Source organism: Ambystoma mexicanum, chromosome 5q, assembly GCF_040938575.1.
Source record: "Ambystoma mexicanum isolate Mex_15411 chromosome 5q, UKY_AmexF1_1, whole genome shotgun sequence".
NCBI classification, from domain to species: domain Eukaryota; kingdom Metazoa; phylum Chordata; class Amphibia; order Caudata; family Ambystomatidae; genus Ambystoma; species Ambystoma mexicanum.
The window spans coordinates 458,780,103-458,796,527 of NC_090933.1; positions in this window are offsets into that span (position 1 = coordinate 458,780,103).

A 16,425-nucleotide genomic window follows, 5' to 3' on the forward strand; every position below is an offset into this window, starting at 1 on the left:
TCCATAAATAAATATTTTAACTTTGCAAACCAGCCTGCTTCCTGGTTCAGTGTGACCGGGGGGGGGGGGTTAAAAGAGAGGGGCGTGATATAAGTGGTACATCATTCAGAAATAAAAGAACTTATAGACACAAATAAATAATTAAGGGTTTCAGCTGTGCATCGCACGCTAGGCATTGACTTAGGTGAATTGCGAGGTTGAAATCACTTACAGCCTTCATGTTCTATTTTGAAACTCTTCACATCTTAGAAAATTCCACAAGGTCTAACAAATTGGCCATGTGGAGACGATTCATAGATGATATTTTTGGAATCTGGAAAGGACCTGCAACAGAACTAGATGTTTTTTTAAACTACCTAAACGAGTGCAATCCAAAAATAAAATTCACCCTAGAGATTGGGAAACCAGACTTTAATTTTCTTGATGTTAAGATCACTCCTAAAAACAACAAACTACACACAACAATTTTTAGAAAACTGACAGATGTCTACAACAGTTTATACTATGCAAGTCACCACCCGCATCATTTGAAAAATGACTTTCCTCTCAGCCAGCTTCTAAGGATAAAACGCATTGTATCAGAAGAAGAGATGTACAAAATAGCTGAAGAAGACCAAATCAGAAGATTTCAAGAAAGAGGTTTTCCAGATCAGATCTTAACAGAAGCAGCGATGAAGTGTCAACTCAGAAGTAGATCATATTTACTTACTCCACAAAATAAAAAGACCAGAGAAGATCACAATACTCACAACAGAGTTCACAAATCAGAAGAATTTTGAGAAAAAAATTGGAAAATTACAAGATTAGACCATCAACTCAATTTGTTGTTCCCAAAACCACCCTTAATGGCAAACACCTGCGAGATACACTAGTAAAAGCTGAAAGAACAGAGAAGAATAAACAGCTTTTCCATGCCTAAACTGTTGCCACTGCAACAATGTACAAAAGGGCAAGAACATCAGACACCCATAGACAGGGCAAAAAATTGAATTGCATGACTATGCCACCTGTGAGAGTAAATTTATAATCTATGCAATCATCTGCCCATACAGACAATACTACGTAGGGAAAACTACTTGGAAAGTCAAAGAAAGGATTTCTGAACACAAATCCAACAAACGGACAAAGAATGAGAAGTCACCAGTTTCAAAACACTTTGGGAACAAACATCACACGACTTCTCAGCTGTGATTTGTAATTCGAGATGATCACAAGACCATCAAGAGGGGGAAATCTACAAAAAATCCTGTCTCGTAGAGAAATGTTCTGGATACACAAGTTAGACTTGTTAGATCCACGAGGCATGAACGAAGAATTCTCCCTAAATGTATTCCTATGAAGGAACCTAAGGTTCCAGATGTCCAGTGATATTTCCGATCATCAACCAATATAGTCACATCCAGTCTCCATTTGGAATATCTAGAGGGATGAAATCACTAAAGGAAGTGGTAAACCTATACATGATCTAGTGAAATGTACCACTTGAATATTGGCAATCATATAACAGAGCATACTAACATGATGCCGAAAAGAATTGTTGCAATATAAAGTGACTTACTATTTTCATAGTTGTTAGCCAACAGCATTATAACTGCGATTTTGTGTAAAGAAATGGTCTGACTGTACTTAACGTATTGAATCACTAACACACAAATTCAGGGGGTCGACCTAGTTAATGATTTGCCAACTAAATTGAGAAACATTGCTCTGGAATCATCATTATTAAATATGTTTGAACAGTTATATGACTTGAATGTCATAATGCACTAGGAATATCTTTGTAAAATAATGTGTGTACCTCTGTCCTATCATTGATCTTGATTATTTAATCTTAATCATATGCGGCCACATTCACAAATATGACACCTACCTAATATCATATTAAACTATATATGTCATAACACACAAATTCAACATAAAGGGAGGAGTTGGTTAATATTGCACAACAGTCAAACAACACGACGTTGCACTTCACTACTTGAAATTTCGATTAGCAATATGTGGACATGTCTGTCACATACTGAGCGGTCTGGATAGGAACTTGTGACATAGCGTGTAATTTATATGCCAAACATTTCATTATTCAGCTGTACTATTTAAGATTACAAATGGTTGTGACATGATCACGTGAGCTGTGTGTCATGCCAAACTCACTAATCTCTGCTATCTGACAACCAATTCTAGATAATTAATTGTAGTGGTTAACTATATAGAAATGCAACATACACCTGAGAATTAAGTCATTCGAGTTACAGTACATCCTTATGTACCATGCAGTCAGATAACATCTCTCTACACTACATCACCCAGAATACTTAGTTGTTGTGACGTGATCACGCTATTCGTGTAACACGTCGACTCTATATAACCCTGTTGCTTAGCAACCAACAAAATGTACACGCAACGGCAGAGGCTCCGTTTGTGCGAGAAATATATTTGCATCCAAAACAGTAAGTATGGACAATTTAATGCTAAGTTTTACGTACAGGTGCAACATTTTGGCACCATTATTAATACACTCACTTGTCTACAGATATGGATACGACTGTTACAAATGGGAAAGGTGAAGAACTAGGTGTTGTTAGACTTGTTGAAATTCACCAGGTGAGCACCCTATAGCTGTACTACCTGATAGTTACTACAAGCAACTAATACAGACATAAAAATACAAATACGCAGATTGGCTTATAATGCGTGTACTTCTTTAACAGGTTGGGGGCATTATGGGACCATCAAGCAGTGCCTACTGACGTTAACCTATAGTCACATTGCCGGCATTGATACTCCTATGGAGCCACCTGATGAGTAATATGACCGAACATCACACCAAGTGAACTGATGAATTCCGACAGCCAATCAATGTTCTCAAACCTAAAATACTTTTATTTTAGGACACAGCACCTGACTCTTTTTGATGAGTATATGAAATATTGGCTTCATTGCCACCATATTGAAGTGGAGTCCCCAAGACAATAAGACGTCTAGGAACATTCACGAGGTAAATGGGTCATTAGTCCTAACCAATATTACATGACTATATATCAAATATTTTAGTGCAGACTGATAACACAGATTCATTATGCATTTTAGGTGAAACTTCCCTTTGGGCCGTCCCATCAACTTATATCAGGGTGCCCTTTGATCTGAGAAGCTTCTTTTTTTCCTGGATTCTTTTTTAGATTTCCTCCTTGATTGAAGCCCCTGTTTTCCCACCTTCCCCCTACATTCTGGTCATGCCGCAACCTGGCCATCTGACCTGCACAGAAATGAGCTTACAGAGACTCCAGGTCTGGGAGACACTTGGTTTTCCACACCTGCTGTGCAGGTGCCATTTTATTGCCATTGTAAACAGTTAGGATACACAAACCAGGCCTTCAGTTGGGGGAATCTTTTGTGAAATTTGCCCAGGGACCCACCATTTGTCCTTGGCTGACGGGTACTTGCAGATTGCATTTTCTAACATCAGCCTTTATTCTTTGACATAGGGTGTGTTTTACTGATCAGGGTTCACTCTGCTTTTGCCTCTATGGATTTCTTCTTTCTTTTGACACAGAATTGTTTTTCTTTAGAAAGATGAAAGCTGAAAGAACAGGGCTGTTTCTTCCAGTCCATTAATGAAATACACTTTTAATTATCTGATGTTCATTTCTATGCTGAATTGTCACCATGCAGCACCTTTTCATTGGTTACAGTTTCAGTGAAAAATTCTGCATTCATGTCTCAGCCAGCAATGTGATGTGCTTTTCCAATCTGCACTACAATTACATTTAAGGTTTGTCTTTTTCTGGAAGTCAACTGCAAAAAGACACTCACTTATTATGCCTGAATAGGCCTCTTTTCTGAGTGCAGGTTTCTGAATCCTGGTAAGTCCTTTTCCCAGTGGTCCCTTCAACTTCATTTGTTTGGGGCCTTTGATCATACCCCACATCAACACCATGTGTACATTTGAATTATTCCGAGCTCGTAGCCTCCATGCGCTAAATAGTGCATGACGGCTTGATATAAAATTGTCATTTTATAGAAAACAAAATGAAATCAGAACATTCCTGCCTATCCAAATCTTTCTACTTCTTATTCATTACAACTAAACTCCCCCCCACTCAATTAACATGTCAGAAAATCAAACTGTGCTCTAGAAAAATCAATTGCAAGACAAGCTACTTCACAGTCCCACATGTGAATCACTTGCAACATGAACAAATGTGTTTGCAAAATTTCCTTCAGTGGTGTTCCTATTGCATAACTGTGAAAAAAGGTACATTTGTCATTTTCAATTAGCAACTTAAAGGCTTGAAAAGAGGCAGTTAATGACCCTTTCCCCTTTTTCTTAAATGGATCAGCACTGGTAACAGAACTCTGCTTGGTAGTGTTACCAGAAAATTACTTCAATTACTTTATTTTTCTACGTATGCACACAATGAGATGACCTTTACACTTCTGTGCTTGCTCAATGCACATAGAAGGAGTCAGGAGATCTCGCCATATACAGACCATATGATCTACATGATAACATCTATAATTCCAGAAGCACATACACTTTTGAAATGTTTTCAAATTTTCCAGGGTGTGTACTCAATTTAAATACAACTGACCCTCAGTACTTACAAATGAAAGGGGCAAGCATTTAATTATTCCCCTTTAGAGTATTTTCCCCCATAGAATTATATTTCCTCTTGGCATTATACTTAAATTGGAATTTCTTTTGGCAGTCTCATAGAGAGGTGGGCACCCCATTAAGGATTGGTTTAACTCCCTCCCTGAAACAGGTGGACATCAGCCAGAAAATCAGTTTCAGCTTCCTTCCACAGACTCTTTCTGTATTCGGTCCTGCCCGCTGTCTTTTCCACTGAAGAAGGCCTGGTTTATAACTCCAGGTAGGCCTTTCTTGAAGTGTACTGCCAGTCATCCAAAATGGGTCAAAAAATTAAGACAATATATTCCATTCTCCTTTCCATTGTTATGAATTTTCCTTTCTATCCTTCTTCCCCTCCATCAGCGAGTGACCAAGTGTGTCTCCAGAGTCTATGGGTTTGAACTTTTATAGAGCAGAAACTCCCTTTTGAGGTGTGTAAAATTTCTCTAATCTAATTGGTCACAGTGTGTGATTGGACAATGTTCCAAAAATGACATCACAATTTACCAACACCTCGGTAGTCTTTGGACGTATTAATGAGGAGGGCAGACGGATGGGAGTACATTTCAAACCCAGTTTTCCACCAATTAGATGTGATATTGTCGAACGGGAAATCATATTATACCCTCTAGATCGTGTATATATATATATATATATATATATATATATTGGCCTAGGCCAAGTCGCTCTGCGAGGAAATCCGCGTTGCAAGGTCCTGACCTTAAATCTGTGGAAGCCGCCATTTTAGGTTCATCCGCCATTTTAGAATCTCTCTCTAAAGTCACCCTGTGTTCTAAGATGATAGACAGTGTCATTCTGAATGTAACATGGCCGTCTTGACCTATGTGTACAAGTTAATATGTAAACTGCCTGCAGGCCAAATGTTAGGGTCATATACTGAGAACTTGTCCTTCGTTGACCTGTGTATAGAGGATTACCTGAGCCAACAAAGCTATTCCACAAGCATATGTTAAACATAATGTAGACAAATACTGAAATGTGAACACTTGTTTAAACTACATTGTATAAAGGATCAATGTGAAATCAGAAGACACACTGTTGCTATTGTAACTTGTTGTGAATGTATTAGGAATAATCCATGAACATATAGATGCATGAATTAAGGCGTGAACTCGGCACGAACTATAGATCTGTGATGTATTAACTTGCAGGTGGGCTGGACATCATGTTTTGGACTGTATAAAAGGTGCGACTATTCTAATGTACAGTCCCACTCACTGAGCACACCGAACAGGGCTGGAGTTTGCTGTGTTATACTGAGGGCCTAATAGCTATCTGTTGCTTTGTCCTTTGAAACTGTTCAGTATAGAATAAAGATCCCTGTATCTTTCTTTGTAACCCGCAATCCACATATCGAGGCGGGCAGATTTGCTGAAATCACCAAACGCGAGGTAAAATTCGTTAGAAAAATTTTGAAATCCGATTGGACCTCCTTAGGCTTGATCAGGTGAGTCGTGACCCGATTCTTAAGTATCCTGATCAATTGTTTTGGAGCATTGCACTTACAAGTACAATTATTGACCAGGTAACACCAGTATTCTGATATGCCTGGGAAAATGTCTGCCTGCTTTAGGGCATTATTCCACAGTGACAGACAATCTTTGGAATGTAGCCGTCCGGCGCCACAGGAGGGGTCGCCGGCTTGTACTATGTACTGTAAGCATGGCATTGGTAGTATAGTTTTAATGATATTTGGCACAGACAAACTAGACATGCTTCCGAACTTCAGTGGCCAATCAATGGTAGTTTTGAAATCCCTCGTATTGAGTATTTAGAATCAATTTTATTAAAGAAAAAGGTTAGACCTGCAGCATTTGACGTATTACAAAATTGGAAGAAAGAAGCTTTACAGCAGCTTAAGAGTAGAGAATAAAATGCACGTCATCATAAAACGAACGCCGAAAAAGCATTGTTATATATACCAAGATAAACAGTCTGAGTCGACTAGCCATAGAGATAGGGCTTTCTCACTTGGTATCCAGAAAATCTATCCCTCTAAAGACTTTCATGTTTCCAACAAACTTATCGACAAATTGTTAAATGAACGAAGGCCTGGAGCCACTGCGCCACCTCCGTATGTTCCTCTTCCTGCTGCTTTGCCTCTTCCTGCTGTTATTCCTCCTCCTGCTCCTGTCGTTCCTCTTCCTCCAGTCGTTGGTCCTCCTTTTGTTGCTCCTCCTCCGCCTGCTCCTCCACTCTTTCCTGTTGTACCAGTGATAATGCCTCCGTTGAACATGCCTACTCTCCCTCTTCCAAGTGGTCCTGCACCGCTTGTAGTAGATCAGGGAGCGGGATCGAGGGTTGTCACTCACAATACTGTACCTCCAGAGAAGAAACGTGACTTGATTGCATGGGCTAAGTATTGTATGGAGAGGGATGATCAAACTAATGTTTTGCCACACTTTCTAATATGGATAAAAATGTTTTTATTGAGGGATTAGGTATTCATTTATGTGTAATGTGGGACAGATTAGACAATACAGCTCTCCCCGAAGGGTTGAGGGATCTGAACACTTTAGCGTTTTCTAGAGACACTGCAGAGAAAGTACAAGAGCATGTTGAGAGGGTATTTGATTATAGAAAGGAGTTGGAAAGGTTACAGAATGAGGATGAAGATGAAGATAGTTTGGGCATTAGATAGTGAAGATGAAGATAGTGTGTACAGAAGCGATTCCTCCCTTGTCGTAAATCGATATCTGAGGAAATGCGAATTTGCACGAAAGACGAGATTAGATGGATCTCAGATACGTCCATAACCTCAGTTGAAGTATATAACATGTAAAGTCAGTATACGCCAGAAATGCAGAGGAAAGTGATACAGGTAACGGTAGAGTACCTACAGGATGAGTGTGTAAAAAGAAAGATTTGTTGTCCCGCAGAGTTATTGAGTATTTACAAGAGAGCTTTTCCACTTGACACTTCTTCGGCTGCTTTAGCACTCGATTTGGCTCTGTTGCTTAGTAAGCGTTCGGAGTTGCCTACTTCTCAGATGCCTATGAGAGCGGTTCCTCTGACACTTATCCCAAAAGTCGAGGTTCCAGCAGATATCGGAACAGGTGCAGCTGCCTATGAAATTCCTGCACACTATGTGTCGCAGTTTGTTCACGTCCCGTTCTCAAGACAGGAATTGAACACCATTAGGCAATCTATTCCTGACATTAGGAAAAATCCGACAGGATTCTATAAAGAAATAGAGTCTGTTTTGCAATCCTCAGTATTCACTTTAAGTGATATTGATCTGTTATTCCCTGTACTCCTGCGTGTAGATTTGTGGAAACAAGTTAGGACTATAGACAACATAGCGGGGTTAGGAGATACATGGGCTAACATAATTAGACTCGATGGAGAAAGGCCAGCTGGCGAAAGACCGCCTCAGGTGATACTAACTTTGCCTGGCAGAATAGGTGCGAAATTGAAAACTATAATTCCTGAGAAGAGAATTATTTGGGACAAGCTTACGGCCTGTGTCCAAGGGAAGTCTGACGGTGCTACCGAGTTCTTTAATCGGTTCGAACAGGTATTCTCGGATTTCAGTGGACAAGATTTGGGCACAGAGTCAGGGAAAAGATTATTCGTAGACAAATTTGTGCGTGGATTGCTGCCTGACATCCAGTCGCAAATGATGTCTTCTGAGAGCGCTTGGCAAGCGAAGTCGCAATCAGAAGTACTGCACATGGCTCAGTTCTATGAGAATCGTGTCAATAATGAAAAGGAAAGAGTTGAAAAGAGAAAAGGTGATTTGAAGACAAAAGTATTATTATTACAGCAAATTGTTAGAGGCCCTAGAGGGGGTAATTCGCAGTTTAGTGGTCAGTATGTTCCACAAGGAAATGTGCCCTTGGGTCCTGTAAGCATAAGCCAGTGTGCCTATTGTACACAAGAGGGTCATTGGCATGCACAATGCCGGTCCTTCGACAGAGGTCAAATAACACATTTGCAAATATGGGTAGACGACCCAGAGGTCACCCGGGTGTAGGGGGCCCTGGTAGAGGTCAGTTTTCACAAGATTCACAGAAACCTTTTTCACAGGATAATCAGGCACCAAGTGTGGGTACCAGAAACATATTCAATCATCCTTCTGCCGTTTACCTCTCTGAAGAACTTCCTTTCGACGATATTCTGTTTCATTAGGATAGCCCGAAGCAGGGTTTGGGACCTACGCCCATTCCCGTTAATCAGATTAATCAGCAAGGTCCCTACGTTGAAATGTTAGTGGGAAATAGGAAACATCTATTCTTGATAGATACAGGGGCACAAAAGTGTTCCATTGATCATTCTCGGGTTCCAAACATTCCACTGTCAGGGCAAACCAATGTTTCTGTAGGGTTTTCTGGCACACCAGTTGTCTGTTCGGTTTCTTCGCCGGTGCCTATTTCTTTGGGTCCATTTACGGACCATTGTCCATTACTTTTGACTTCCAATTGTGGAGAGAATTTGCTGTGGTTGAATTTGTTGAAGGAATTAAATGCGGTAATTCATTGTTCCTCGGATGGAGTGCGTTTGACGATTTCACCACAGCAACTTTCTGTCTCCCAGTTCTTGACTAGACCTTTGCTGCCAGAATTTAGTGACGTTCCAGAGTGTTTATGGGCAATTGATGACAATGATGTCGTCGTTTTACAAATTGAGCCTGTTAAAATTGTCTTGAAGCATGGAGTAAAGCTGCCACGTATTCCACAATATAAGATGTCAGTCGAGGGTGAGCAAGCTTTGAAATGCATCGTCTCCGATTTTGTGCACCGAGGGGTGAATGAGGAAATTGCAGGTAGTTTGTGCAATTGCCCGATTTTGCCCGTGTACAAAAAAGGCGATAATGCAATTCCTTTTCACTTCATAATTGATTTATGTGCCATCAATAAGATTGTCGCTCCACAATTTCCTTTTGTGCCTGATGTGATGACGATATTAACTATGATCCCGGCTTCAGCTACTCACTTTAGTGTTGTGGATCTAAAGAATGCTTTCTTTAGTATTCCTATACACAAGGACAGTAGATACTTGTTCGCGTTCACCTTAGGGGGACGTTTGTTTACCTTTACCCGTGTACCGCAAGGTTACACGGAAAGTCCTAGCATTTATAGTAGAGCTTTGAAAGAACAGCTTGATACCCTTGAGTTGCCCTCTACTTGTACACTGCTCCAATATGTTGATGACTTGTTGTTAGCCGCTGACTCAGAGAGCGCTTGTAAGGAGGGCACTGTGTTATTGCTTATTCACCTGGCTAAACATGGACATAAAGCTTTGCTTAAGAAATTTCAATACTGTTGTCAGGAGGTCGCCTATTTAGGCTATCTACTGTCAAAGGAGGTAAGAAGATTGACGCCTGAATAGATAAAACTCATTTCTAGCATGTCTGTCCCAAATACACAGAAAGAAGTTAGAGCCTTGATAGGAATGGCTTCTTACTGTAGGCAGTGGATCCCCAATTTCTCGTTAACGATTAAGCCGATGTTGGCTCTGACGAAGAAAGGCATTTCTTTGCCATTGCCGTGGAACATGGAGCACCAGCGTGCATTTGAATTGCTCAAGACTGCATTGTGCTTGGCACTGGTTTTAGGCACACCAAATTACGAAAAGGCCTTTGTGTTGTTTGTGCATGAATGTGATGGATGTGCTTTGGCTGTATTAACGCAGGAACATGGAGGGAAGAATAGGCCATGCAGTTAATTTTCTTCTGCCCATGATCCTGTACCATGCGCTTTGCCAAGATGTTTGCAAGCTGTCGCTGCTGCTGCTGCGTCTGTAAATCAGAGTGAGGGAATGGTCATAGGCCATGCTTTAACCCTGATGGTACCTCACTCTGTAGACGTTCTACTTAATAGAACTCAAATGCAACACCTCACTTCCGCACGGTTGACAAGATATGAATTGATCTTGTTTGCACCACACATACAAATTAAGAGGTGTTGTGTTCTTAATCCGGCTGAACTCTTGCCTTTCCTGCAAGGTACTGCTTGTAGTGACGAAGAGTCACATGATTGCCTTTACACTACCGAACAAGAGAGAAAGGGTAGAATTGATCTAAAAGATACTCCTTTGAACAATCCGTAAGGGGAGCTGTTTTGCGATGGCTCCTGCTTCAAACTTCCGGATGGTACATCCACACCTGCTTATGCAATCACTACATTGAGCACGGTCGTGGAAACCAAGAGAATCACGCATAACTCCGCGCAGGCGGCAGAGATTATAGCATTGACCCGAGGTTGTGAACTTTCCAAAGGGCTTACGGTAAACATATATACTGACAGTCAGTACGCCTTTGGGGTGGTTCACAACTTTGGTAGACTTTGGTCAGAAAGAGGGTTCTTAACTTCACATGGTACAAAGATCCAGCATGGCTCCCTAATAGTACGACTACTCTCAGCACTTGCACTCCCTACTCAGTTAGCTGTCATAAAATGCGCAACACATCTAAAGATTGTAGATGATATAGGGAACGGGAACGCTTTCGCTGATCAGATAGCTAAACAGACTGCCACCGATCTCTCTGCAGATATGTACATTTCAAGGGAGGCTGTAAATGTCTATGCAATGGATGAGGGTGTTGACTCTGTAAGGGATATCCAAGCCGATGCCACATTGGAAGAGTCTAAAAAGTGGGCTGAAGGCTTGGGGAAACTTGACGATGATGGGTGCTGGGTGGACAGAGTTGAAGGGAAATGGTTACTTCCTGACGCATATATTATGATGATGGTTGTTATGGCTCATGGCCCTACACATATGTGTGCCCGCAAGATCACAAACATGTTGGGAAAAGTATGGGTAAACAATACAATCTCTAAAGTAGCTGAACGTTTTGTCCAGGGGTGCATGATTTGTTTGCAGCATAATGTGGGAAAGGGAACATCAACTCCTAGGCGAACTTTTGGTCCACCTTCTGTCCCCTTCGAGGTTATACACTTTGACTTTATTGAAATGGAACGATGTAATAACTTGACATATGTGTTAGTTGTCATTTGTGCTTTTTGCAAATGGGTTGAGACTTTTCCTGTTAAAGACCCTACAGCCATGACTACTGCAAAGACAATGTTAAAGGAATATTTTCCTAGGTTCGGGCTACCAAGAGTCATCTGGTCGGACAATGGTCCACATTTTATCGCTGCTGTAATTCTGCAGATATGCGCAGGATTACAGATCGATATACGGTTCCATTCGGCCAGACACGCTCAGAATGCCGGACTAATAGAAAGACACAACGGCATCATCAAAAACTAGCTCGCTAAGACGTGTGCCGGCACCAAATTGAAATTGCCGGACGCCTTACTGATCGTGTTGTTATCCATGCGTATGACCCCTCAAACTAAGACTGGCTCTCTCCTTTGAGGTGGTTATGGGGAGGCCTGCTAATATCTGGAACCTTCCGAAAAATCGTTCACTGCGAAATGTAGAAAATGTACTTCTTTCAGATTACTGTAGCCAGTTGACTAAAAACCTGTATTTGATTTATCACCAGGTGCGAGAGGCTTTACCTGTACGATACGAGGGCCCTGGTCACAGCATATGGCCCAGTGACTAGGTTCTCATTAAAGCATTTGAGCGGTCGTCTTGCCTTGCACCTCGGTGGCGGGGCCCTTTTCAAGTCCTGCTGGTCACGCAAACAGCGGTGCGGGTGTCAGGCAGGAAAAATTGGATCCAAGCGACCCACACCATGAAGATTCCACACCCAGTGCCATAGGATACAGAAGAAACAGAACCCCTTATCAGTACTGCAACCAATGATCCTGAAGCAGTAAACAGCATTGAGAGTGCATCAGAGACCCTCCCTGAGCCCGTGGGGCGTGGGGAAACAGCCATTTTGCCTCCACACTCTCCAACAGTTTTGTTTCCGGAAGCTGTTGTTCCGCATCTTGCATCCTCTCTTGTTCTTGATACGTCACTTCCAACAGGAAGTGACGACACGTTGCTCTCAGATCACTCAGTACCAGGAAGCATGAGGTATGATCCGCGACCAAGGAAATAGACCTACTGCACGGGTCGGCGGAGGTGACCAGCTAAAAAAACATTGGCGTGTTCGTGTGAAGATTACAATGCCTGCCACTGCTATCGCTCGTACAGGACTGATAAGCGAACGTGTGACCAGCCGCGAAAAAGGACAGTCTGCAATATGGGCCCCAAAAACGTATTGCTGTTTGTTGATAATGTTAATTGGTTTTATAATAGTCATTGTTTTAGGCTTCTGGTAGCTAGAGGAAGTGCATCCGCTCGAGAAATTGTTACCGACTGAAAATGTACCTACTATTTCTACTCCTTTTGTGCATCTGCACACTCTGTCTCCTAGGGATTCTCAGCATAGACAGAGATATTACAATAATACGCTATTACTCATCATGAATGCTACACATGCCATCTTTAATAAGTCCAACTGTTGGGTTTGCTCGCATTTACCGCAACATGGGGATAAGGGGCTAGGTTGGTATATTCATCCTTTACCTTTGACACCTGCATGTTATGCTTCTCTTAGAGCACTATTCTTTGGTCGCTGGAACGATAGCATCTCAGGGAACTTCGATGGGACTAATTTGAATCAGTTTGAAAAATGTGTTTTGACTCCTTTAGGATGCTCGCTTTCTGCAAATAGGAGTAAGCTCAACGTTGCTTCTATTAGGCCTTCTGATAGACTGTCTCGTCCTTTCCAATCTTTGATTTCTTTTAAAATGGCTCCTATAGGCAATAAGGATGTCATGCCTCCTTCTTACACTGTTAACCATAGCCCCGATTCCGTTTCTTTCTGCATACAGAGGAATGGTACTCAGTCAATGGGTGATTTTAAAGGTTGCGCCAACATTGCGAATTTGACTGGGGAAGACAGACCTTTGTATGTAGGTGAACCTGTCTACTTTGTTTGCGGTAATGTAGCATTTCCATGGTTACCCAGGGATTGGCAGGGAACTTGTTATTTAGGGATCCTGTTACCCAGGGTATTCATAGCCAGTACTGTAGAGGTTTCAAAGGCTCGTCCACGGCGGGACAAGGATGGTGACACTCCAGCACAAGTTTTGGGAGACGTAGCAAAGTCCTTTTAGCCATTCTGGGGACAAATAATGAACTCCGAGGATATCAGGAGACTAGCGAGAGTACTGGAGAGAACCATCAACCGGACCACTGACATACTCTATAATATGACTCTAGAACAGAAAGCAATAAGATTACTAGCACTTCAGAACCGGATGGCATTAGATGGCATCCTAGCTGAACGTGGAGGGGTATGTAAATTAGTGGGGTCCGCTTGCTGTGTTTGCGTGCCAGATTCTTCCCCAACTATCTTCAAGGCAATACAGAATCAGCATTTCCTAAATTCAGAAGTACATGTTCCTGAGGGAAACTGGGATTTTAGCGCTTGGTTCTGGGACTTCTTGCGATCTTGGGGTTGGAAGGTACTTTAGGTCTTGCTGATCATTTTGGGAATTCTGTTGTTCCTTTGTAGCTGTGTACAGTGTCTTCCTGGTATATGTTCGATGCTAGGGGGATCTTGCGCACTGGTGATGGGTACGTTAGGACGCAAGGTATACGCCCCAGACAAGAACTCCCAATGAATATGTGCTGAAAGAAATTCTGGTAAACGATCTGATGGCGATTGATATCTCCGATGGTGATTCGGGGTGTATGGACATTGAGACGTGGAATTGTTCGTAAAGTGACTAGAAGTAGTTTAGCGCTTGGCATAGGCCAAAAGGAGGGTTTGTCAAACGGGAAATCATATTATACCCTCTAGATCGTGTATATATATATATATATATATATATTGGCCTAGGCCAAGTCGCTCTGCGAGGAAATCCGCGTTGCAAGGTCCTGACCCTAAATCTGTGGAAGCCACCATTTTAGGCTCATCTGCCATTTTAGATTATCTCTCTAAAGTCACCCTGTGTTCTAAGATGATGGACAGTGTCATTCCGAATGTAACATGGCCGTCTTGACCTCTGTGTACAAATTAATATGTAAACTGCCTGCAGGCCAATAGGGTCATGTACTGAGACCTTGTCCTTCGTTGACCTGTGTATAGAGGATTACCTGAGCCAACAAAGCTAATCCACAAGCATATGTTAAACATAATGTAGTTAAATACTGAAATGTGAACACTTGTTTAAACTACATTGTATAAAGATATATGCGAAGGATCAATGTGAAATCCGAAGACACACTGTTGCTATTGTAACTTGTTGTGAATGTATTAGGAATAATCCATGAACATACAGATGCATGAATTAAGGCGTGAACTCGGCACGAACCCTAGATCTGTGATGTAATAACTTGCAGGTGGGCTGGACATCATGTTTTGGACTGTATAAAAGGTGTGACTATTCTAATGTACAGTCCCACTCACTGAGCACACTGAACAAGGCTGGGGTTCGCTGTGTTATATTGAGGGCCTGATACCTATCTGTTGCTTTGTCCTTTGAAACTGTTCAGTATAGAATAAAGATCCCTGTATCTTTCTTTGTAATCCACGTTTGGTATATTTCCTTTTGGGGTACTCAGCCTAGATATCTTCGATTTGCTTTCACAACATCATCATAGAAATTTCTGCATTAAACAATTGTAACTTTCTACAACAGCACATTCCACACATGTGATCACATTACCAATTGGTTCATCACATTGCTCTTACATAGGCAAATTAATTATTGCAGTTTTCATCTCGGTACAGCAAGGGATGTTTGTGCAATGATGTTTGGCTTTTTACACACTAATATTTTTACAAATAAATAAATGTTTCTATCTCAAACAAACAGGATGTGCACCTAATTTGCATAATTAAAATACAGCAACATTTGTTTACACCTAGTCTTCAAAGCTGATTTGTTTTCTAAAAAAAATACTCTTTAGGACATGTTGTCAATATTAAGTGAAATAAGAATCCCTATGTAAATTGCACATAGCACATTGTTTGATACAATGGGATTTATCAAAATCTGAAATGGCATACCAGGTACATGGCTGGGACAGACAAATGGAGTAAGCTCCTCTTGAAGCTGAAGGCTGGGGCATTTATGACGCAGGGAGTGCATTTGTCCTGGTGCAAGTTCTTTGTAGTTAAACAGGAAGGGCCATTTATGACAACACACCTCCTTGAGTGATTCCAGCATCTGCATCTTGGAGCAGACTTTAGGTCTTCGCAGGTGTGAAGAGTTTCCTTCAGGAGAGGTCTGGCTGATTGAAACATCAGATTATTTGAGTGGGGACTGCTGGTCAGGATGAATTCAATGTATAGGTAAGGATTTTAGCCCAAGCTGAGAGACAAATGGAAGTTGTAAATGTGTGGCCTTCAGGTTTATTGCTTGCAAAGTCGGTTCTCTGAACAAAAGTACGTGCCAAGGTTTTTTACAGTACAACCTCCGGGCCTGAGTGTTCTTTCCATTTAGGCCTAAAGCTGGTGGATGATTTACAAAAAAGTACCATTTTAAAACCACCCTTTTTCAAGTTGCAATTACCAACTAAAACAGAACCACATTATAACCTTTTCTTTTTGCTGTTCTGTTCTTTTATTTGATATATCTATAGCACCTAATTCCATTGTTATGGCTTTGAAGTGCTGTGGTGGATGAAGCCCATTCAAAAGACCGTAGTCTGTGCAAACATGTAAATAAAAAGGCATTTAAAAAATATTTATTCTTATTGTGCGTTAGTTACAAAAGGACTTTTTCACTTTGTTTATCACATGATGAGTCATAAAACAACTACAATAAAACAAACAATAACATTCAAGATAAATCAATTAATACCACATCTAACAGAATAAACACATAATCAAATTCATGCAATCGTCTTGACAA